Genomic DNA, 24,653 nt, shown 5'->3' on the forward strand with positions numbered 1-24,653 from the left:
AATGTGTAGAAAATTGATCTCAGACAATAGGGATCTTTAAACTCCTTTGCAAATTTGAACATCAGGCCAAGATTGCGATTAGCTTTTGCCACAATGCTCGAGTAGGGCTCGGTAAGTTGTAGCTAAATCCCTAACAGCAGATACTCTCTGCAACGGTTCGTCCCTCATATTGTAGTCCCAGATGAGGAACTGCTTCTTTCTACTAAAAGATATGATCAAACATTTCGTAACGCTGATTGTCAATGCATTGCGGTTGCACCAGTCTTCGAACAAATACACCATTCGTTGCAACCCCCTGCAGTCGTTGATTGATCTCACAACAAGGAAGATCTTTAGATCGTCAGCATATAGTAATCTGCATTCACGGGGTAGTACAAGGCAGATTTCGTTGAAGAATATTGAAAATAGCAGCGGACCAAGATTACTTCCTTGTGGTACTCCTGAACAGTTTTGGAAAGGAGCAGAAACAAAAGATCCCAGTTTCACCTTCAATTGACGGTCAACCAAGCATAAGTTTAACCAAGCTACGAAGCTGGACGGGGCACCGAGATGTTCAATTCTATCCAGCAGGGCATGATGATTAGCTCGGTAAAAAGCTGCCTTCAAGTCCGTGTAAACCGATTTGAGCACCGTCTTCCATGTGTCGTAGGCAGTAAGATACAAATTCCGTCACATTAGTTGAGGTTGATTTTCCAGGGAAAAATCCATGTTGATCAGGAGCAATATACAGTTTTACACTTCGAAAGAGAATGTCTCCAATCAGAATCTCGAATAGTTTTGATCCAGCGCACAATGAAGTAATTCCGCGATAATTTCTGATGTCTCTTTTGTCTTCGGAAACATGAACGATTCTTTCCAAATTTCGGAAAACTAACATTGGTTTAAAGTCAAATTGAAAATGATTTACAAGGGATTGGCAAGGCAATTTATACATTTCTTGTTTACTACAGATGGCACACCATCTGGACCAGCCGACAAACCTGATTTTAGATTCTTTGATGAAACTATGACGTCGCTCAGTAAATGGTAAAATATTTACAGTAATGGCGTTTCTTGGGACATCGCGTAAGCAACAGGATTTCTGAACATTGTGGAACTCAAAAGCGGTCAAAAAGTGGGTTGCAAACAATTGGCACATTTTATCCAGTGAACTTGAAGTTTCGTTTCCATAATTCATATTTGCCGGGAGTCCATCTTCTCTGCGTTTACTTTTGATGAAGTTCCAGAAGCGCTTAGGATTCTGTTTCAGGTCATGCTGTTTTCGTTGGGAATCTTTATTGTACTGCAATTTATTATAAGTCTTATAGTTAGTGCTAGCTTGTACGAAGTTCTGCTCTGACCATGAGTTTTTTTCCTAAATGTATGATGACGTAAAGCAGCAGCTCTCTTTCTTTTAAGACAACGCAGTCTTCCATTTAACCAAGGCAGCTTTGGTAGCTTTCGGGGAGTTGGTATAGAGTGACGAAATAGTAGCTTTAATACATCAGTGAAGATAGAGACTGCGTGATCTATATCGCTCTCATTTCTCAAAATAGACCAGTCCTCTGTAGCTAGAGCATGGTTTATGCTATCGAAGTCTGCTCTTCTAATGTCAAATTTCAAAAATCAAATTCAGTGCCGTCATACGGTTCCATATAAATAATACTACAAGTATCTTTCAGTATTATTTGAAGTGGAGGATGAAAAGCATCTACAGCAATAAGAGGTTCGGGTAGCTCTTCTAAGTTGCCAAACATCGCAGTATCTTCGGTAACAAATACTAAGTCAAGTAAACGCCCCGATAGTTTTTTACATCATTAATTTGCACCATACCGTTCAAAGTCATCCCGTTGATCAAAGAATTACTTGAAATCCGAATACCGACAACATAAGTTTTCTACCAAAAATAGACAATTTTCAGAAAAACTTAGGAAGCAGTGCGCCGAATTCGAAAAAAATGCACTGAATAACGCAACATTAAGTTTAACTGATAAATGTTTGGTTTAGAGTCCCTTCTTCCGAATTGGAATTAGCTGCTACGATGACAACCATTGGAAGCTGATAGAGTGCTTTTTCAAATAAAAATAGTCTTCTTCGAAAACCGGAACCGGAAAAATGAATTATCATTATCAGAATACTAACAAAAAAATATGAAGTCAACATCCACAACATTTTTTAGCAGGGTTATTCAAGATACTTATCACCAAAACGTTTTAAGTAAATAAGTAGGTACTGACACGATCATTCAATTTCCAGAATGTTTTGATATCCAATAAATAGAGGTAATTTATCAATAATATAGTTCTATAGTTCATTATTATTCTAAACGAGAAACACCTCGGGATGCTCTCCTACAGTATCGCAAGTGAGTTTGCTCTTTTTAATTGTTGAACGATTCATATTAGAGAATGTTTCCTGCAGTGTGTTCTCACGATACTAAAAGCATAGACATATTAGCTTTAACGATTTTCACGGGTATTTTTGCCTCATGCAACAGTTAAACAACATAGCTAGCTTATGCTTTCTTAAAGTTTTAGAAAACCCTAATCATATTGATAATATTAGCATTTCCAAAAAGTGGTGATATTTTGTTGCCGGGAATTTCATGAGGCAAAACGCCTTTTAGCTGGCAGTTCTTAGGGTACAACGCACCACGCGTCGGCGAATGCCTGATATGGAAAGTGCGTGGAGACGCTCAGTACATTGTAGGTTAGTCCCACTATAGCGTTTTGCCTCGCTAAAATGTTAGATGTTTCATCAAAACGTGAAAAATTTCTTTATTTCCTGCCTTCCTATCGAATATTTTGACACTTTTTTCGCCTAACTTACATAATTTTAGTTCTAGTTTTGTTACGAACATCTCAAACACGGTAAATATGAGGGAATACTCAAAAGGCGCCCTATTGGTGTATCACACGTCATCTGTTCGAAAAAAAACCGAAAACTTCATAGAAACAGACTTGGTTCCAATGTAGAACAATTTGAAGCGGCATCTTTTTTTTGCACTATGTTAAGACATTTCAACTAATTGCTTATGAAACTGGCAACACTGCAAGAAGTGAAGTAAAGAATATATTGGAAAATAGGGTCCGCTTGAATATAATACTAGAAAGTAGGATTTTAGACTTGAATTTATACGGTGAATAATTGTAGGAATAATAAATTAATCAATTTATAGCTTTGAAGCTGATCGAAACGATATCTGCAGTCAAACAGTATTTGAGCGGGACTATTCCCAACACACTAATTGAAAAAACTTCATATTGGTCCAATTCAGACACCAAATAACTCAACCATTTTTGGAATCATTTTCTTTTCAATATGAGCAATCGGTTATTTGGAATAAAAAGAAAAGTTTGTCGTGAAAATGATCTGAAACATCAGTTTTCTATCTCTTCTTCTATATATATAAAATAAAGGGATTTGTACGACCGCGCATGGCTCAAGAATAGACAGCCCAACTTTTGCTAAATTATATTCGTTTTCCTTTTTACTAAGAAAAATCCTAGGATGAAATTTGAATGCTTTAAAAATCAAAACTCAATCGTTTCGATGAAATGGTTTTTCGTACAATTTGGATAGATTTTTAAATTGTTGACCACCTTTATATACATATAGGGGAAGGTGAGGAGACTAAATTCCCGGGGAGACTTGATCAACTCCTGTTTTATCGAAAACTGAAGTAGTTGTGTTATAGCGTATTTTTAGTATAGATCCTCTAGACAAATGATCGTTATGTGGTGAGTTATTTTTTTGATTGACAACCTTATTTGTTCTGCAAGGCGGTTTGTATGTTTTGACCCTCCTAGAGATTTTTTTAGTGGCCACGAACAACTTTTCATAACAGTGACCAAATGCTTTCGTTTTTTCACAGCACAGAGCCATAAATATGCTTAATGATCTGTACTGATAAAAATGTCAACATTCCATCACAATTTTAGGATAATTAGATTTTAAGTTGTTGCCTCAATATGAGGACACTTGATCCCTCATTAGTCACCCATACCAAATTTCGGCGAAAAAATAAAAAAAAATATATAAATCTGTTCTCAGGCTTTGAAAATCAAAACTCAATCTTTTCGATGAAATGGTTTTTCGTACAATTTGGATAGAATTTAAATTGTTGACCATCTTCTTCTATATACCGTCGTCGGGGTGATAATGATTGAATGTATCTGAGGGTAAGAAGACCTTTTTGAGCGATTTTGCTCTACGCCCTCCAGACTGCCATTGAGAGCGATGACCCATTCTCACCCCCAGACCCATTGTCACCCTCGATGGCGGGATGTATAAAACAAAGTTGGCATTTGTATGACCGCACACCACTCAAGAATAGACAGCCCATTTTTTGCAAATTTATATTCGTTTTCTTCTTCGTTTCACGAGGAAAAATGTTATGATGAAATTGTATTGCTTTGAAGATCGAAACTCAATCTGTTCGATGAAATGGTTTTCATAATTTGCATGGAATTTTATCATCATGAAAGATCATCTAAAAATAAAACATATTTATAAAAAATGAGAGATCATTCTGAAGAACCGATTTATTTGTTTTGTTGAACGCAAAAAAAAATCAGAAAATTGATCAATTTTTGGCGAGACAAAGTTCTCCGGATCAGCTAGTAGTTAAATAAATATCAATGTTTATTTTATAGGGTACATTTTGCTGCTGAACACCGTATAAGAGATATGTTTCCAGATATTATTAGGACATCTATCCTGATCTCTGCAGTCTTTTAAATGAAGTGTTATTATTTTCTGATCATGTGATACCTATTTGTTTATTTTTGAAAATGACAGATCGATGTTCCCCACACTCATTATAACAGTTTTGGCTCACCCAAGGGAGGCCTACTTTTTGACATGGATTTTGTTCGTAGATCCATATATGGTATGTGTATATCAATATAATAGCAATAAGGAATTACAAAATTTTCCACAAAAGAGAATCGTGGAAGAGACTCGATTTCTTCATGGAAATTTTGCGATTTTTTGCTTTTTAAAGCGCTAATTTATTTTTGTTTTGTGAAAAATTCTTTATTTTTCATGAATATTTTGCATTATTTGTGGAAATTTTATATTTATTATTGGCAATTTCCTATTTTTTATGGAGAATTTCATTTTTTTGGGGGGAGTTTGTATAGTCTTACGTAAACATACTTTGTACACGAAAAAGGCAAAAAAGAAGATTGTCAATTAACTTCTCGTACAAACAAAACCATGTTCCGCCTCTGTGGATATATTGACATATTGAATTATTTTGAGTTTTGACCATCATTACTGCCCAGCTACCCCTGTTTGGTACGGTTGATGGTTGCCAAAAATAGAGTCCCCCCTCGGCCCTGATGGTAGACGAACGAGTCTCTGCTGTGTCTCGAGCAAGAAATCGCGACTGGTGAAAAAGAAAAGCAAAATCGCGAATGAAGACGAGCAAAAAATTCGATCATCAAGCACACCATTCTTCTCATTATCGCGCTGGCTGGGTTTTCCCGCTTTTCAAAGCCATCCCAATGACTGACAACGCGCACACCGCGCGGCTCTCAGCTTGCCATCGCGTCGTCGTAGAGAAACAGTCGGTACAGAAGGGGTCCGAACGGGTGGTGATCGAAGCAGCCCGGCGGCGGCGGGTGAACAAATTTGAAAAATTCAATTTCAAGGCCTTGCGCGGCTTTATGATCGCCCGGCCTACTGCGCGGTTCGTTGTTCGGTGGGTTGACTGTCGAAATCGGTAACAATAATGACCGACGGACGGCTGATTGACATCACCCTCGTTGCTTGCCGTGGCGCGGCACGGCCTGGCCAAGATCAAGCGCGAACAAACACAACGAACGGTGGATCTATTGTTGTTGGGTAGTCGCGTACGGGGCGGCAATTGGAGAGATTTTGGCGGTGGGATTGTACTGCTGAGGTATCAGGAAAGTGATCCGCATTCGGCCAAAACGGTGGGATTAGGTACTAATTGATCGTAGAATTCCATTAAACGTTTAGCGGTGCTTCCAACTGTAGGAATGAGAAATGATCCTTCCAAAATCCGGGGGTTTTCCCACAGCACTTAACGTTGCTGCCCGATCAACTCGTTGTCATGGTCTATTTTCCGCGGATCTTCGCCGGCTGTTGACGACGTAATTTCACTCTTACAACAATAGGTTCTTCACAGAAGTGAAGACGCAAACAAAGGCTTCGGAGGGAATATGAGACGATGTAACGGCGGAGCAATTGGGTGACCATGAATTATCGGCATCAAAGCGATGATTTATGCTCTTCCATCAGCACCCAAAATTCCCATCAAGCGTAATTGAGTCAATGGTGTGCATTACCGTGTGCGTCAATAATCTCAAGAGACAACTAATTAGGATTTGTAAATTTATAATCGGTGCGCATGTGCACATCTAAGCCAGTTTTTACTTTTAATATTTAAATAATACATAAATAAATAAGTCATTACAGCCCTGAACAGTAAAAGACAATGTTTCATTGGAATCTTCATGTGATCTCTCATACTTTAAACGATTTGAAATTATTCCAAGGAATGACTGCATATTCGATCATTATTACAAGTTTTATTATCAAGATTACTAAGATATCGATCTTTTGGGTTGAAAACAACTCAGACGAAATGTTTCCAACCTAAACTTACAAACTTTTGCTTTTCAACTCGCAACGATATTTATCGTAATTGCGCATTTTTACACTAATCGGCAAATTGCATGTTTTTACACTTGCACTGATTTTCATCCCAAAACAAACGACTCCACCTCCATGGCACCACAATCAGCGCAAGCGGTAGCAAACACTAATGGCAACCGTTGCGGGTTAGCTATCCGCTCACGCAACTACGCAGTCAGTTCCAGTAAATTGCTCTTTTCGTTTTCCTTCGAACTCGATTAGTTCAATTTTACGTCCGAAAGGCAGCCCCCCGAGTGCCGGCAAGTCGGCACAAACGCTGCCACTCAAAGGGCTCCAAAGTCCGAATCACGCACCCGAGAGGAGCTAATGCTCCAGCTAACGACTGTATATTGTTATTGGTTTGTTCATCTTCTGGGGGATCGGGGAATTGACTGACAGCCGATTGTTCTCGGCCGATTGAAATCCGAGGGCGATAATGCTTCTTTTTGCAATACAATATAATACCCATCAAAAAAAAAAACATAGAATTTCTGCATTAATTAAGTTTATATCATCGACCATACGGACCACATTTAACGCTAAAAGATTTCCAGCCTAGGCGGCTGCCCTCTTAAGCCTTGACTTATAAGCCCAGGTCAGATTCCCGTTGACTATGTTTTTGTTGAGGCTACGTCGCTACGAGCCCCTATCGCGAACGGTCAATCATGCTCATGCTTATGCTACGTCGCTACGAACCCCTGAGCGATGACCTGCCGGACTTCAGTCCAAACTTCGACTCCGCTTTTCCGTAATGTGTGTCAGGCCTACCTCCACCTACGACATCTTTCGAGCTTCTGTGGATATCGGTTTTTGATGACATCGTCGATGGAGCTCAACATTCAAGCTCCAGTTGTAAGGCCACTAGACCCGAATTATAGTAAGTCACCATCGGATAATGAATACTTGTAGTTTTCGCATGATTTCTACTGATAAACACCAATTCACTAGTGTATAACAACAAATATTCCACGTTAGAGTTAAATATTCGAAATTTGGTTCGTTTAGAAATCGAATTGAATCTCAAAATACTTCGTAAATTCGCAAAATCTGATCTAGCCTTTTTGATCCGAGCTCCTGAGTCCACCTTACCGCCGCCCAACGCTTACTGCACCCAAAAAACAAATCTAACAATTATTGTATAAAATCTGGGCATATACAATTCCGTAAGCTTTTTATACAGATATTGTATTAAAATAATACAAATCTGTATTATTTTAATACAATAATTGTATAAAAATCTTCCGAAATTTTATATGCCCAATTATTATACATTTTCTGTTAGGTTCTTATGCAGAACTGTATTAAAATCTGCCATCCGCTGGTTGGGTGTGGCTGCCAAGATATTGAAAGTTTTCACGTTCTCCTGTGCTTTTTCAGTTACCGAAAAGTTGCAAAGGTTGTTTGTGTGATCCAACGATTTGGTCTTGTTTACATTGATAGTAAGACCGGCTGTGGAGGAGCTTTCGGCCAAATCGTTTAACTCACGTTGCATATCGGAATGCCGTTGCGTTAGTAGAGTCACGTCATCTGCCAAATAAAAATCGTCACGTTGTTCCATAGTAATAAGCTGCCAGAGCTCCCAATTCGGTATGCGGTCAATTGTATCCATCATGATCTCGTTGATTACGATGAGGAACAGTAGCGGAAATAGAGTACACCCTTGTCTCACTCCAGCAGCAAATGTACTTGAGTGCGATTTGAACGTTGTTGTTGACATCATACACATGTTTTATGTGATATTATGTCATTGCTCATGAATTGGAACGCACATCAGGTTTGGAATGGAATTAAAAAGTCATTTTAATGAACAGCATGGACGGTAATAGAACCGAAAAATTACTCATTCATAAAAAGTATTGCATGATGACGTAGTTTGACGGTTCACAGAGATTGTTTGCAGGGATTTAGCCTCTGGGGTAGCTTCCGGAAAAACTGTTTTGCAATTTATCAATAACTAGCTGTTGTTGATGATAGGTACCCCCTCACCAAGAGTAGAACAACTAGAGTTCCCTCACACTCCACGGCAGGCTACTGATTGATACTTCTGCCAGCAGCTACACGCAAAAACAGCGTTCCCGAATTCGTGAACCAGCAAAAATACACCGTGATTCAATTCATGGATTCGGGAACACCAGTCACTTTTTCCAGAACGTTCCAGAAAACGTGACTGTATTCTCGAATCCGTGACTGTTGTTCCCGAAAAAATACACCGTGAACTCGTTAGTTCACGAATTCATGAACGCTTTTTTTTTTTGCGTGTGCAGTTCTCCTTATTTCCACGACAGGACTTTCAACCTTATGAAATAACAGTATCGAAATGCTCAGCTAATCATCAAAGCATCAAAGGCATAGAAGACAGTACATCCACCTCTTCCTCTGATAAAAACCAAACTTATGAACATTTATTAGTTGGTAGGCATTGTTGGTAGGTTCAATCTGATAAGTAATGTGGCCGTACCATTTTTTTTTTCTACAAATTGATTATAAGGAGCTACTTACAGCCCTTGCCCAATAAATCAAATTATGTCTTGGTCGATGATTTCTTCACTGTGGAAATGTCTCTTATTTCGACCGATGCACAATATAAATGTACAATCGATCATACACTATTTATTTGCTCTCACTACTCCGGAACGTAGAAAAAACCATAGGGCACGGTATGTATTTTCGTTCATGGTCGTAGGGGTTTAAACCAACGAAAGCAATGTCCATTTGCTAGAGTTCCACTATAACAGAACATTTCTCCTGAGTTTACGATTTCGTACGGATGAGTTTGGCAAAAAAAAGCTTCTTTTATTGGTTTTCAAGACTATGACGAAAATATAAACGCAGTCGAAAATACCTGCCTTTACTCTACCATGCATGCCCGGTAGATGATGCAAACTCGATGATATATTTGCGTACTCTTAATTAGCATAGCAAAACAAAGCGGGACAAAATATTTCTAATGAACGCGGGAAAGTTCTGCATGCTAAAAGAAACATTATCAAACGCATTCTAATTTCTTTGCTTCTAATTAGGGCCGTTACAATTATTTTATTAACATTATGTCCAACTGGTCTCCAACAGGTCAAGCCCCAACCCCCCCACCTTCGTTGAAACATGTTTTGAAAATTTTCAAAATTATCCGATTTTTGCCCCCTCAAAGTATTCTTTTTGATCAAAAAATCCGATCGGGAAAATTTGATTCGCAGTTTTTGTTTACAAATAGCTAGCTGGTTAGCTTGCCCGCTGTGCACCTCGCCTTCTTGTTCCCGTCGGATCGTTGTCGAGAACCATTTTCACCGGATTACTGTCCGACATTCTGGCAACGTGCCCGGCCCACCGCAGTCTTCCGATTTTCGCGGTGTGAACGATGGATGGTTCTCCCAACAGCTGATGCAACTCGTGGTTCATTCGCCTCCTCCACGTACCGTCCGCCATCTGCAACCCACCATAGATGGTACGCAACACTTTCCTTTCGAAAACTCCCAGTGCGCGTTGGTCCTCCACGAGCATCGTCCAGGTCTCGTGTCCGTAGAGAACTACCGGTCTTATAAGCGTTTTGTAGATAGTCAGTTTGGTACGGCGGCGAACTCTATTCGATCGGAGCGTCTTGCGGAGTCCAAAGTACGTACGATTTCCAGCCACTATGCGTCTCCGAATTTCTCTGCTGGTATCGTTATCGGCGGTCACCAGTGAGCCCAAGTACACGAATTCTTCAACCACCTCGATTTCGTCACCACCGATAGAAACTCGTGGTGGGTGGCTCACATTGACCTCTCTTGAGCCTCTTCCTATCATGTACTTCGTCTTCGACGTGTTGATGACTAGTCCAATCCGTTTAGCTTCGCTTTTCAGTCTGATGTAGGCTTCCTCCATCCTCTCAAAGTTACGTGCTATGATATCAATGTCGTCGGCGAAACCAAATAACTGGACGGACTTCGTGAAAATCGTACCACTCGTGTCAATCCCTGCCCTTCGTATTACTCCCTCCAAAGCGATGTTGAATAGCAGACACGAAAGACCATCACCTTGCCGTAACCCTCTACGGGTTTCGAAGGGACTCGAGAATGCCCCTGAAACTCGAACTACGCACATCACCCGATCCATCGTCGCCTTGATCAACCGTATCAGTTTATCCGGAAATCCGTTTTCGTGCATTAGCTGCCATAGCTGGTCCCGATCGATTGTATCATATGCGGCTTTGAAGTCGACAAATAGATGATGTGTGGGCACGTTGTATTCGCGGCATTTCTGCAATACCTGACGTATGGCGAACACCTGGTCTGTGGTAGAGCGTTCACCGTTTCTCTGATCCGGAGCCACCGTGCCTAGTGCAGCGGTTGCGGTGCTTCCAATGGCGGATCGAATATCTCTCCAGCCATCTTCAAGAGATGCTGCGCCTAGCTGCTCTTCCGTTGAGAGTGCCACTTCCAGCTGCTGCGCATAGTCTTGGGCTAGTCTACCGTCTTGTAACCGCCCAATGTTTAGCCGTGGCGGACGACTCCGACGCGTGTTGATCACCGTCGAGAGTTTTGAGCGCAGGCATACTGCAACGAGGTAGTGGTCGGATTCAATATTCGCACTGCGGTAAGTGCGTACGTTCGTGATGTCGGAGAAGAATTTACCGTCGATTAGAACGTGGTCGATTTGCTTTTCTGTTACTTGATTAGGTGATTTCTATGTGGCCTTGTGGATATTCTTGCGGGGGAAGAAAGTGCTTCGGACTACCATTCCGCGGGAGGCTGCAAAGTTTATGCATCGTTGGCCGTTGTCGTTCGATACGGTATGCAAACTATCCGGTCCGATGACCGGTCTATACCCAAGTAACAATTTCCACGCTTCTTGGCTTTATCTAATTCTTATTGCGGACTTATGACAGCAATCACCAAGCTAATTGCTCAGTTTTATTGGCGGTCTTATTGCTATCAATAAACCTCTCATAAATCTACTGAAAAAAGATCCAAACGTCAAATGTGTATTAACCATGTGAACATATCTATGGTTGTGATGAAGAGCGTAATAAATCCAACTTTCGACGCTCGAATAAAGCTCCAACTTTTGGTCATAATGTGGTCAAAAGAATTACCCCCATAAGAATTTTTGCATTGCGAAGAGTTTATGGCGGTGTTTAATGAAAGCAAAAAAAATCTGATCAAATTCCACGATGGCCATATTGAAAATGGAGAAGCATTTCGCATTCAGAGAAATATATCTCTGAAATTAATGGTTTAACGGCATTTTCACCACGTATCATGCTTTTTCTGATAAATAATTTTATTTATTAATAATTTGGGCAAAAGTACTTATCGATTTAGTGGACATGCTAGATGTTGTGGTAATAAATATTTTCGATTTATTTCCCTGAACTACGTTATATTGCTGGCGCGTGGTGTTCAAGCTTCTTTTCAATATTAGGGGAAGGGGGGGCAATATGCCCTAGCTAAGCAAACACTGCTCTATTGTCTTATTTGTAACGCTATTCATGGGTATTTTTACATTGTGCATCAGTTGAACAAGATAGCTAGTTGATGCCATTCAAAAATTGTCAAAAATCTTAATCATATTGATAATATTCACATTTCAAAAAAGTGGTGATATTCTGTTGCCGGAAAACCCATGAGGCAAAACGCCTTTTAGCTGGCAGCTCCTAGGGAACAAAGTACCACGCGTCGGCGAATCAGCATTCTAGTATGGATAATCCGTGGAGACGCAAATACTTTGTAGGTTATTGCCACTAGGGCGTTTTGCCTCGCCAAAATGTTAGATGTTTCTTCAAAATGTGGAAATTTTCGGTTTTTCCGTCCTTCCTATGCACTATTTTGAAACTTTCTTCGCCTATCCTATATAATTTTAGATCTAGTTTTGTTACGGACATCTTAATGACGGTAAATATGAGGAAAACCACAAAAGGCGTTTTGCATCGGGGGGGCGTTTTGGGGCCTCTTCCCCTACTTGAATCGAAAAAACAACCTGAAAAAAAAATATAATTTGTTGTCATCATCATAATTTTCATCAACAATCCATTTTGTTATTATTTTTCTGCAAAGTTTTGTTTCTCTTTTTTCAAAGCAACATTTGACAGCTGCCGCAGCCAAAATCCCGGGTGGTTTAAAAAGGGTTTCTGAATGCTCTTATGATAGGTTTATAGTGGTTATCTGGAGAGGGCCACTTGGCAATATCCTACTCTTATAGTGGTCATCAGAAGGTTTCCGTGTATTATTCGGTTTTATTGTTAGATCTTTTAAATTGATCTTGAAAACCATTCTTAGAGCGGAATTAAACTTGAAATGTTACTTGGGTACATTTCCTCCCTTCCTACCTGAGCGGTCATTTCACCGATGACGATTTTGACGTCCCGCAGAGGGCATCCATCGTATGTCTGCTCCAGCTGCGCATAGAACGCTTCTTTCTCGTCGTCGGATCTCCCTTCGTTTGGGCAGTGCACGTTGATGATGCTATAGCTGAAGAAACGGCCTTTTATCTTCAGCTTGCACATCCTTGCGTTGATTGGCTGCCACCCAAGCACGCGTTGGCGCATCTTTCCCAGCACTATGAAGCCGGTTCCCAGCTCGTTGGTGGTGCCACACCTTTGGTAGAAGGTAGCCGCTCGATGCCCGCCTTTCCAGATATAAAATAAGCAATGTTCATTACTCAATTTTGAAGAAAAAAAATAGTTAATTGGGCAAGAGCATTGCGGAAGATGTTGGCATAGCTGATCGTAGTATTGGAATGTATTGTAGAGGGAAGAAGTATTGTCTCCAAATGGGCGGAATCCAAAAATGTCCACAAATAAGTCTGACGGCACAATAGCAATCAAAATATTTAAAGTATGTGTAATCGTACCGCGATACGTTTGTGACCTGGAACACGATATAAACCATTACATATTATTATTAGCTATGGGAAAACTCACTCACTCACACGAACCACACCGATTTAAATCCCTATCCATCATCGAACACACGATTGCAAAATGAATGCTACTCAACCTAACTTCAAACCAACAAACGATTCATATCTACTGAGTGCCCCCAGCAGGAATAAGTGAAACCACAGATAGTGCGAAAAGAAATCGAGAGACTCAATGATTCGTTTGCGGCCTGATTTTTTCTGCCGAATCCACACACTCAGTTTTTATTTCTGCAGCTCGGCAAAAATCCGCACAGCCGTGCGCCAGCAAAATAAATAACTGATATTCCGGCAAAAATAGTGTTTGTTAGCTTCGATTTCGATTTTCGGCAAATTATTTGCTGATTATCAGCAATTTTGACAGAAATCTCGGCCAAAAACATGTTTGCTGGGGCACGGCTGTGCGATTCTCGATAAAAGTTCAACATTTTGCTGAGATCCCGGTAAAAAAAATTAAGTGTGCACACTCATCACTCAATTGGGTCCTAAAATGAAGAATCGATTTCCGATTTTCTTTTAAGGAACGATTAAGCTAATCATCCTGAACGTGTCAGATTGTTTTCAGACTCAGAAATCGAAAGGAACAAATTTAAAAATAAATTGAAAATGCTTCCTCGACATTTACGGTCTTGTTTGACATGCAAGATTAACTGGTATACCGTGCGGGACCGAAATCCGTCCACTTTATTAGATATCAATAAATTAAAGGAGGTTAAAGGTAAATAATGTAGAAATAATTAATCTTATCTTGTTCAGATACTTGACAGTAAGTTTTTAGGCCATAGAATTGGTAAGAAGGCTTTGAAATTAAAACCACAAAAATCAAAAACAAATCTCCACCCACCAAACGCGGAGTTTGTGCCGCCATTTTGTTTTCGGGTAGAGTATAAATGCACCAAAAGTAGCTGTGTTTTAATTGCTAATTACAAATCATTACATAAGATAAGCGGAATACAAATCGAAGGGATCGCTTCTTAAGGTGCGTATCGAACTATTTACAGTGGTAGTTTAGTCAATCAGGCTGTTTCAATTTAAATATTTAATTAAGAAATAGCTGTACGGATTTTGATCCTTTGATTCGAAATCCGTCCACGGTGGACGGATTTCGAGTCAGGAGTAGTTGATTTAATTCATTATTTTATCATGTTTTTCGTAGTTTTTAATGAGTAAATGTGAAACACTTCAAAAGTAGAAGGCTTCATGCGCCAGTGTCAATCACAAACGTTTTATTTACATTCGATTCCTATTTTCTAATGACTTTTTCATATACTAAGGTGCTTAAGTGTACGGATTTCGATGCCCCACGGTAACGTGGTATAAAACGCACTAGCAAAACACCGCAGGGCACTCGGCTAAACTTTTGACAGTTAATATATGGGCCTGACGTTTTGGGCTAAAGGTTCATTCGTTCAGAAATGTTGTCTTTTCAGCAACAGAAGTTGCTCAGTCAAAAAAATGTGTTAAAATATCTCAAACACAAAAATATAATTTTTACTAACTTAGACTATTACCAGAATTTAAATAATATCGGTTCATGATTCTTGACCGATGCACTATCGTTTGCAACCTTAAACAAGGTAGGGCTTTAGGACCCAATTGCGATTCCTTTCGTTCACGAACCGAATGTAAACAAATACTCGGCTATGCATCATTTACTAACTTTGGGAAAGATTCGGTGATGAATTTTGCCTGATTGTTTTTGACATGATTTGTCACTAACTGAAGCCAATCGGCAGACAATCTAAATTGAAAATTTTGGAAGGGCTCGTGTGCAGTTGCTTAATTTGCGATTGTGTGTAGAGGTGAGTGAAAGCTTAGTGCTAAATGAACCGATTTTTCCCATACCTGTTACTATACAGTGTTTCTTGAAAATTCTTGCGTTTTGTGAAGAACAATATTCGAGTCTGATAAATGGAAAATCCTCGAAGAAAAGTTGATTGTCACCATATAAAGATGTTCAAAAGGCTGCAGGTATACGTGTTTTGAATTAAATTCGACGCATGGATTTTTTTTATGAGTGGAAGGGGGATGTGAGGTGCATACAAGGCTTTTAGTTTTATGCCGTCCTATCCCTCGTGAATGATACATAATGACGATGACGAATGACAGATTGATTGTAACGGTGTCATTATACTTCTTCGTCAAAACGTCAGCACAGTCAAGCTTCAAAGGTGCATCAGCATCCACTCAGTGAGTGCAGATCTTTCTAGTAGAACAGAAGCTTGGTAGTCCACTACCTTACCATGTTGAGTGATTCCTCAGCATAGCTCAATATTTACAACGCCCTTTTCAAAAGTTGGTCTAGATTTGATCATCAAGCTGCAAAATTGTAAAACAATGAATAATGGTTTTGGCTCCGTTACGCTCAATGCACTTGTGCATAATAAGTAAACAAACGAATAATAGAAAAATTATTTGTTTTCCTATTTGTTTATTTTATTTTCTTATATTTACTTCACAATTAAAAATTTGCCCTATTCAAATGTGGATCCTGTCTGTTATTTGGAGACAACAAATGACGAAATAAAAACATGACTTCCATGGAGAAAAAGGGTGATGGCGGTGTAGGATGGACCCATTGTTTATGTTTAGAAGCGCCATCTGCTTTTTCCAAGTGGGTACGCGAAACTAAGGCTAAATGTCAAGTTGTTCAGGGGTTGAATATCTTCAACCTAAAATGTAGAGAATTGTAATTATTTTAAATTATGATCAGAAAATAATGAAATAAATCGAAAGCAAACTGTTTTCGAAAATGATGGAAACAGATGACATTAATTTGTTTACTATGTATTTTGCATTGAGCCGCAGCATACTTAGATGAGTTCCAATGTTTTCTACCTCTTGAATGTCAATGTTGATGGAACTCACGCCGCCATTATGGAGCGCAAAATACTGGATAGAATGTAAATATCGCGTTTCCTCTCTCAATGAAAATGAAAATCTCAGTATATGTTCACACTAGCGCAACTATCGGTGCACTGACGGTAGGTAAGGTATTTTGAGCATATTTACCAATCTAAAATTCTAGCCAAGATGTTTTGAATCGGCTCGGATACTGAGTGATTAATTAATTGATTGGGTTGCTGCCAGTGTTGTGCTGAATCATTATCAGACGATAATGATTGCAATTTTCATGTGAAAATTTTTCACATGAAAACAGTTGGCGAGTTGTCGCAACTTCTCAAATTGTGTACTCAAACGATAATTCTAGACCAACATTTGAAAAGGGCGTACTCATTTGTACACTACGACAGCCAAAATTTATTCCTTCTGATTCTTCGTCTACATATATAGCTATATATGTGGACAAAGAATCAAAAGGAATAAATTTTAGTTGTTACGCCCTTTTCTAATATTGGTCTAGAATTAAAACAGAATTTTCATTCAAGCATTAATCTTTACTAATATCGGCAATTGTCAACAGTCCCGTTATATCTTCCGTTTGGTGTTATGGTTTCATGGTAGTGAAGAAAAAGAGTTCAAAGTGTAACGGTAAATGCTTCAAATCAATATATGATTTTCGAACGATTCCTAATCGCTGGCGAGTTTTTATCACTTGATAATTTCATAGTAAGATCGCGGGTGAGTTTTGATTATCCTCGATTTTTAGAAAATTTGATTTTTCCCATCCCTGGTTGCTGCGATTGATTTGTAAATATTATACCATACTACCATACACCCACGACTATAGGAACTTTTTACCCTATAAATGTTCAAATACAAATGTTTTGTATCAATGCGATCGAAGCCAGTGTTGTAAAATGTCATTTGCATTCGTTTGTATATTTTTTCCAGAACTTTTTCCAGAAGATAGTTATCAATTCATGATGTATGATGAACTAATAGCGCTTAAATGTGCCTACAACTTTGTCTAACAAGACATTGCCGTAAATATGTAATCTGGGGCGTGGGAGGCAAAATGTCATTCAAATGACATTATGTCAAATGACACGTGACATTTTGGAGAGTTTTCACTCTCCAGCCTAAGATGTTATATTTAGAGCAATGTACCCTTGGACAAAAATATAGCCCTACTCAAGCGTTATGAGTACATCTAAAAATATGTAATAAATTTGGCTTCTAAAGAAAGTTATGAACAAATTAGTCAAATGACATGCAGATGACATTTTACAAGCCTGTCCGAAGCCTTCCTATCAAATGTCCACCCACTGCGTAGAGCATATTATCCGACAACTCGTGACAACAACTTGCACTTGCGTTCAATCCAAGTGCAAAATCTAAGCCCACAATTAGTTAAATCACAATTATTCTTAACACCCAACATTCAACTAGAAATATATGTACTCATACACAACTCAGAAAGCAAAGCTTTAGAAGCATTGAGCCCTTGAGCCTTCTAAAATAGTTACGACAGATCTTTCCTGCTCCTTCGAGTCCGAATTAGGAAGAATAAATACGCTTCCAGCCTTTGTTCGCAGAAGTTTTTTTTATTGAAAATAAAACACTATAATCACAGCGATAAAAGGAAGAAGGTAGGTAATGAGAAGCTCTCGCAAAGAAAGCACCAAACCGTCGATTCAGGAGTAACTGAAACGAAACATTTGTTCAATAAAATCCCAGTTACATCAAATTAATTAGCAAGTCCGTACCAATCATTTTGAAGACGAACGTAAGCACTTTTACAAGAAATGATCATAAAACTACATAAATTCGAAATGTTTCATTCATGAAATCCGTTCGTGATCGTTCATAATTAGAGATCCGAATTTTACAACCATGCGTTTTTATCGGGCATTTGCGGCCGCTTTTTCAGATCGTAAATTTGACAACGAAGTGCCAGCCATAAAACAAACCATAAAGCCTATTGAGTCCCATATGTTTGGCATTCAAGTCACATTTGATAGACATAACGTGTTTTAGTTCCACCAGCTGCTCCGAACTTTTCCGTCCTTCGAATTTCAGGTTCGTTGCCTATCGCTTGGTACGCACGCGTTTAAGTCTCCCTATTTTACACCACTTCAAAATCGGTGATTGTTGTCATGTTTCTCCCTTATACGGACGTCAAATCACGCTCTGAATCACAAACGCTATTGACACGACAACAGCCGAGCAGGCCTAGTTCAGGAAATAAAAATCGGAAATTCTCTCGCACTATCTTGCGGGTTCATTAAATTCGACCGTGAAGCGCTTAACCTTCTACGGCGGCATGCAACCTTTCGGCCGAGCCAAAGAGTGCAAAAAACCCCAATCCGCTTTTTTCTCACTCAAGGGAGCAATAAAAAACCAATTTTACAACCGCACGCCATAACCTTATCTCTAGTTGAAGTGCGGTTCCTTCTGTTCGACCCTAGTCTCGCGGCACGCTCAATGCCAACAGATTCCAGCCGACTGATATAATTAATAAAATAAAGCAAATTTAATTGGGTGATCTCCTTTCTTCTGTCGACAATGACGACGACGGCTGCGTGCTTGAAAATTTTGCACTTTTGGCGACCTAGTTCTACTCGGCTTGGCATTCACTCACTCAGTCAGCCAGTCAGTCAGTCAGTCAGTCAGTGTGGGACTTCAGCTCTCATGATTAAGTTTCCTCAAGGCCCACAGCTCGGCTCCTTCAGGCGGAGGCACAAAAAGAGAAACAAAGCGAAAGAAGTATTAAATTACTGCACAATCACCGAGTGTGGCAAGGCCCCTCAAACTCACCGACCGCGAAGATCATCGCTTGTCATAATAAGCGGAAATAAACGTACGCTGAAGAAGAGTGAGCGATAAAGCCGATGGACTGACTGAGTTACTGTACGACTGGACGGGGACTCGACTGGTGACATCGACATATAGGATGGTCACTTCCGACTCGACCGCGGAACGATCGCGCGCTCGACAATCGTCGATTTCTTTTCCTCGATCAATCACGGCGGTGGTCTTCCGGTTTGTCTCGTCGCGCAGATCAGCCGGCGTGTATGAATTATTGACGAAATGTTAGGAGGCTGGACCGGAAGGGAAGTGTAGATATGGCACGGGTAACGATTTGAGCTTTCCGTGGCATGGTGGAAATTGGGAACTGTAACGTAAATTAATGATGCTGAATATATCATGGGACCGGGTTGTGAAATGTTCGTGTCGCATTAAAAGAAGACACATTCAAATGTGTGTTTGAATGGATGATGCTTTGTCTAACAGCACATTGCTCTACATTTAGAATCTGTGGCATAAGTGCGAAATGTGAAATGTGATTTGACAATGACGCTCTCACGCTGCAAAGTGTACATATTTGAAGTAATGTGCTGTTGGAGAAAAATGTGTTTGTTAGTGCATTTCGAGTACATAACGAATTGGAATTTAGTTTCTTAGACAAAAATAACTATCCTCCAGAAAGCAAAAATTGCTATTATTGATTTTCGGTCCATTGACAAAATATCAACCATTGATGGAAATACCTACCATTGCTCAACTAAACACATCAAACGACTGCCGATCAAAACACCTTCAAACTATGCATCCCAAACATTCTACAAATTTTGCAAACATGAACACCCAACGAACTGCAACTTTTTAATTTCTTAATCTTCAAACGAAGTTTCAATCCCACTTGCACGCCTTCGATGAGCTACGGCAGCACCGACTGGCAAACCCTCCAGCCGTAATAGCGCAATGTTTGATGAGTGTTAATTTGCTTTTAAATTATCACTTTCGTTTCCCTCTCATGCATCCTTCCGAGAGACGTGATAAATACCAGCCATTTCTAAGATGCATAAATCCAAATGCTTCTAGTTTTTCTCCCTCGACAACAAGAGACTCTGGTGCAGCAACGGTGACTGCATCTCCAACTCGACTAGATATTAAGCTTGACATTTCAAGCGTTCGGACCACGCCGACGACGTGCGCCTTCTCACTGGCGACGTTATGAATTGCGTCTAAATGGCATAAAAAGAAGCAATTTTCTTTTTATCATTGTGCCAGGGTCCGACCCTGCTCCGCGGCCACGATCCTCCGTCAGCTCATCCGAACCGGGAATGGTGGTTATTTTCCTCATTTCTAGAAATGAAACCACGGAGAAAACCAGAAGCGGACCAACTCATCATCATCACCGTCATCGTTGTCGTCGCCGCAGCCGCCACCGCTCCAGCCGTTGCCATTCGCCACAAATTTGATTGATAAGTTAATTTCATTTAATGGTTGACCTTTGCCTCCGGTGCCGCGCCGTAACCGTTTGAACATTTGGCTTAAAATGTAGCTAAAAAGTAGCCAAATTCATGCACGACGACGCGACGGCCAGTGGTGTTGGTGGTGTTTGATGATTTTCGGTAAGCGAAAGTGGCGGCTCCGGCCCGTGATGTTGCAGCCCGCCCCGTCCGACCCTGGACTAGAACGAGCGCAGGACGGGAAGTCGTCAAGCCTTGAACACCGACTCGATTATTTATTGCCATAAATGCGGATTCGATACACCAATTAAGAGCGGCCTGGTGACCTTCGGATGACAATCGATGCGAAGTGACGGGGAAAATCGTTCATGTGTGGGGCCTCTCCTCAGTGGGTTTCATTAATGGCCCTAGTGGTGTATTGTTTTAGTGGATTTGGTACGCAGCTCGGGCGGTTGCGGGGGAAGTCGGTGCGATAGTGTTATTAAGGAAGACAATGGCGATTGACTTTGGGTGTTTGGTTGATTGAAAACAATGTCGATTAATTAGCCAGATATGGTAGACGCCATTGATCACAGTCGAAGATATTCAAATTGCACAAAGTATACAGACATAGACAGATTGAAGTAATCTGAGAATTTCAATCTGAAACGAATTTACCGTCATGTTAATGTAAATACAAAACAATTCACCACGACACAGCTAGGGCAAGTCCAATTAGTTTTAAAAGACGGAGTTGTAACTAAATATTTTGAATATTGGACTGGCTAAAGAGGAGGCTAATGGAAACTAGATCTAAATTTAACCATAACTAATCATGGCAAACAACCTACGTTTATGGTTTGTCCTATTTCATGCCGATTCAAAATAAGTCTCCAAATTGATTCCCCAATTCTACTGTTCGACACAGAAGTCCAGCGGCTTACAGCAGCATGAAATGTTATATCGCTCATTCACCTGGTGCAGTGCCAATTTTCTAAGAGGTTTCTATTTTTTTTGCTCCCTTACAGATCAAAACCAAGCTGACCAAGTGAGACCAACACGAACACGAGAGCTTCTAATAAGGTAGGTCAGTGCACAGCAACAGTAGTGGAGAGCAATTGGTGTTGTTGCCGGTGGTGCTGCAGCAACTGCTTAACGCTAAGCCCAGTAACAGGATTTTATCAATTAGTATGCAAATTGTTACGAGGGGTTTTTGGATCTGGTGCGATGCATTTACTTTTCTTCTGTCGAAGAATGGGGCAAGCAATCTTGGATACAACTGTGAAGAAAATATATTTTTTTAATGTTGATGCAGAACCGTTTACCTTTACCCAGTAGGTCTGAAATAGTCGACCCCTATACGAGTAATTCTCCGACTATATTACTACGAAGCCAAATAGGCAGTTGTCCTCAGGAGTAAGTCCCACTTAGAGCACAGATCAAAGTTCATTGGATTGCACATAACTGGCACTTCTAGGTACAGGTAACAGACTTGCATATCTTCGTTGGCACTCTCCAAGGTCCTTTTTAGCTTAGGTCATTTTTTATTCAGTACTAGCAGTCAGGATCTTCGAGAAAAGACTCAACTTTCCTTTTCTGAGCGTCATCCGCAGCATTAAGCTTACACGAAAGGTTTATCCAATCCTTGGGGCTGGATGTTGGTGATTTACTTCGACAACTTCGACGCCATACGGTAGAAAATATCGATCAGCCGGTCATCATTCAACCAAACGGGTCGTGTGGCCGAAAATGTCGTTTGATATAAACAACTATTCGGTCGAAAATGTCATTTGGCTGAACGGGTCAACGCGGCTGAAAATGTCGTTTAACCAAAAAGGTTTGATATGGAAATGCTAATTATCATCTTCCAAACTTGGACGTACATGTTCATGATAGCATTAGAGGCGAAAGTATAGAATTGATAGTTCCGTTAGGATACGGCAGGCATGAAGAATGTTTTTATAGAAGTCGATTTGAAAGCGAGCGGAGGGCAATATTTGTGATGGCATATATCGCACGACCTTCCTTCTGCCAAGCTCCCGTATGAAGGGGGAGGGAAGAATATCAGTGTGGAAGCTGATATATCTCCACTGGCAAAAGGAAGGTGGTTTGACTTGCTCATATGCCATCGCGTGCGGAAGGATTTGCTATCGACGAGTACTGTCTCCAAATTTCTAATATGACATCAGCATTTAGTCGAATAGGATTTTTATTGCACAGTTCTGTTTTCTCATTGCGTCAAAAAGGTTTATTAAAATAGGTTACAAAGTGGCAGTTTGGTAGAAAGGGGTAACATATCGTTTGCTGAACGGGTGAATGTTACCAACCCCCCTCCTTTTGAAAATCAAAATAAAAATCTTTTTGGTTGTAACGTTTTTGTCTTTCATTTTTTTTTCACAACTTTCACCAAAAGAAGCGAAATATATTCAAGCTTCTGGAGCTTTATGAATTCCCAGGATTGGCCATTTGATTCCGGAGTTATTCCGGATTTAAAATGAGTGGCGAATCATGAAGTTTGATGTGGCGCATGATAATGTTTACATATTTTCCAAAATTGTCTTTAATCCGATACTCGGCCAACCCTTTTACCAATTCCAATCTGTTGAAATATGGTCCAGGACATACGAAACTACCATAGAATGACAAAATTTTTTAGTGATGAAGTTTAATATATGATAAAGGTTGCTCCTTTTCCGAAATTGACCATTGAACCGGTACTCGGCAAATCCGTTTAACGGTTCAAACGGTTCAAATGTGGTCCAATAATTACAAAATCACCTTAGATTGCCATAACTTATGAAATCGTGTAGTTAAATGCATCGCATGATGGTATTTGCCTATTTCCGTAAAGTGATCCTGTAGCAGGCTCCGACGGAAAGTTTGGAATCTGGAATACAGGCCATATTTTTAACTGATCATATTCCTAATCAAATTTGACATAGTTATGCGTTGTTTCCATTCAAAATATCTTAAATAATAATTTCCGAAGTATGCGTTCTGGAAAATGGCCAAAAGCCAACAACTATTTTAAATCCGGAATAACTACGGAATCAAGTTGTCAATCATGAAAATCCATAAATATCCAGAAACTTCATGAAATTCCGCTCTTTATGGTTAAAGCTGCGATAAAAAAATGTTTAGAGACATAAAATGTAAAGATTTTAATTTTTTCACAATAATTGTGTAAGATGCTACGAAAAAAGCAAGAGGTTTTATGTGCGACGTTGCATTTCTCACTTTTTATTTCTTACTTCTCATTTCTCACTTTTCACAGTGGAAAAATAAAAGTTGGAAATAAGGAATGGGAAGTGAGACGTCCCCCTCTAACTTTCATTACTCAAGCTGGACATGAGAGGTGAAAAGAGAAGTGAGATGTCTTACTTTTATCTTCTCATTGTAAAAAGTGAAAAGTGAGAAATGATAATTGAAAAAAGAGAAATAAGAAGTGGGACATCTTTCTTCTCACTTCTTACTCCTCATATCTCATCTTTCTCTTTTCACTTTGAAAAATCGAAAGTGCAAAGCAAAAAAATGAGAGGCGAGAAATTTCTCTTTTTTAATTCTCATTCCTCACTTCTCACTTTTTACAATTAGAAGATAAAAGTGAGACGTCTCACTTCTCTCTTCTCATGTCTTGCTTCTCATATCTTACTTTGGATTTTTGAGCTTTCGAAGTCAGATGAGAAAGTGGAAAATGGAGAGTGAGAAGTGAGAAGAAAATTGTCTCACTTTTCTCTTCTGACTGTTAAAAGTGCGAAGTGCAAAGTAAGAAGTAAGAAGTGTGAAGCGTAAAATGAGCAGTGAGAAATAAAAATGATGTGTCTTACTTCTCACTTTTCACTTTTTCATCATTTCTTAGTTTTCTCTTCTAATTGTGATAAATGTGAAATGTGAAGTGAGAGGTAAGAAATGAGAATGGAAAATGAAGGATGAGAAGTGAGTAGTAAGCCGTCTCACTCATCACTTCTTTCTTCTAATTCCCCATTTCTCGTTTCTGACACCTTCTTAATTCTTATTCATCACTTACACTTTTCA

The 24,653-nt window shown here is 39.7% G+C and overlaps 1 protein-coding gene across 3 annotated transcripts in view; it reads left to right on the forward strand.

Annotated features, from left to right (window-relative positions):
- LOC134227546 (zinc finger protein sens-like) overlaps window positions 1-24,653 on the forward strand; it is a 555,365-nt gene that overhangs the window by 33,669 nt on the left and 497,043 nt on the right. For all 3 annotated transcript variants that reach the window (XM_062709113.1, XM_062709112.1, XM_062709115.1), the window contains exon 2: window positions 21,647-21,701. The gene's annotated coding sequence lies outside the window, so the exon portion shown is untranslated. The remainder of the gene's footprint in view (window positions 1-21,646; window positions 21,702-24,653) is intronic.

The sequence above is a fragment of the Armigeres subalbatus genome, chromosome 3 (assembly GCF_024139115.2).
Source record: "Armigeres subalbatus isolate Guangzhou_Male chromosome 3, GZ_Asu_2, whole genome shotgun sequence".
Classification (NCBI taxonomy): domain Eukaryota; kingdom Metazoa; phylum Arthropoda; class Insecta; order Diptera; family Culicidae; genus Armigeres; species Armigeres subalbatus.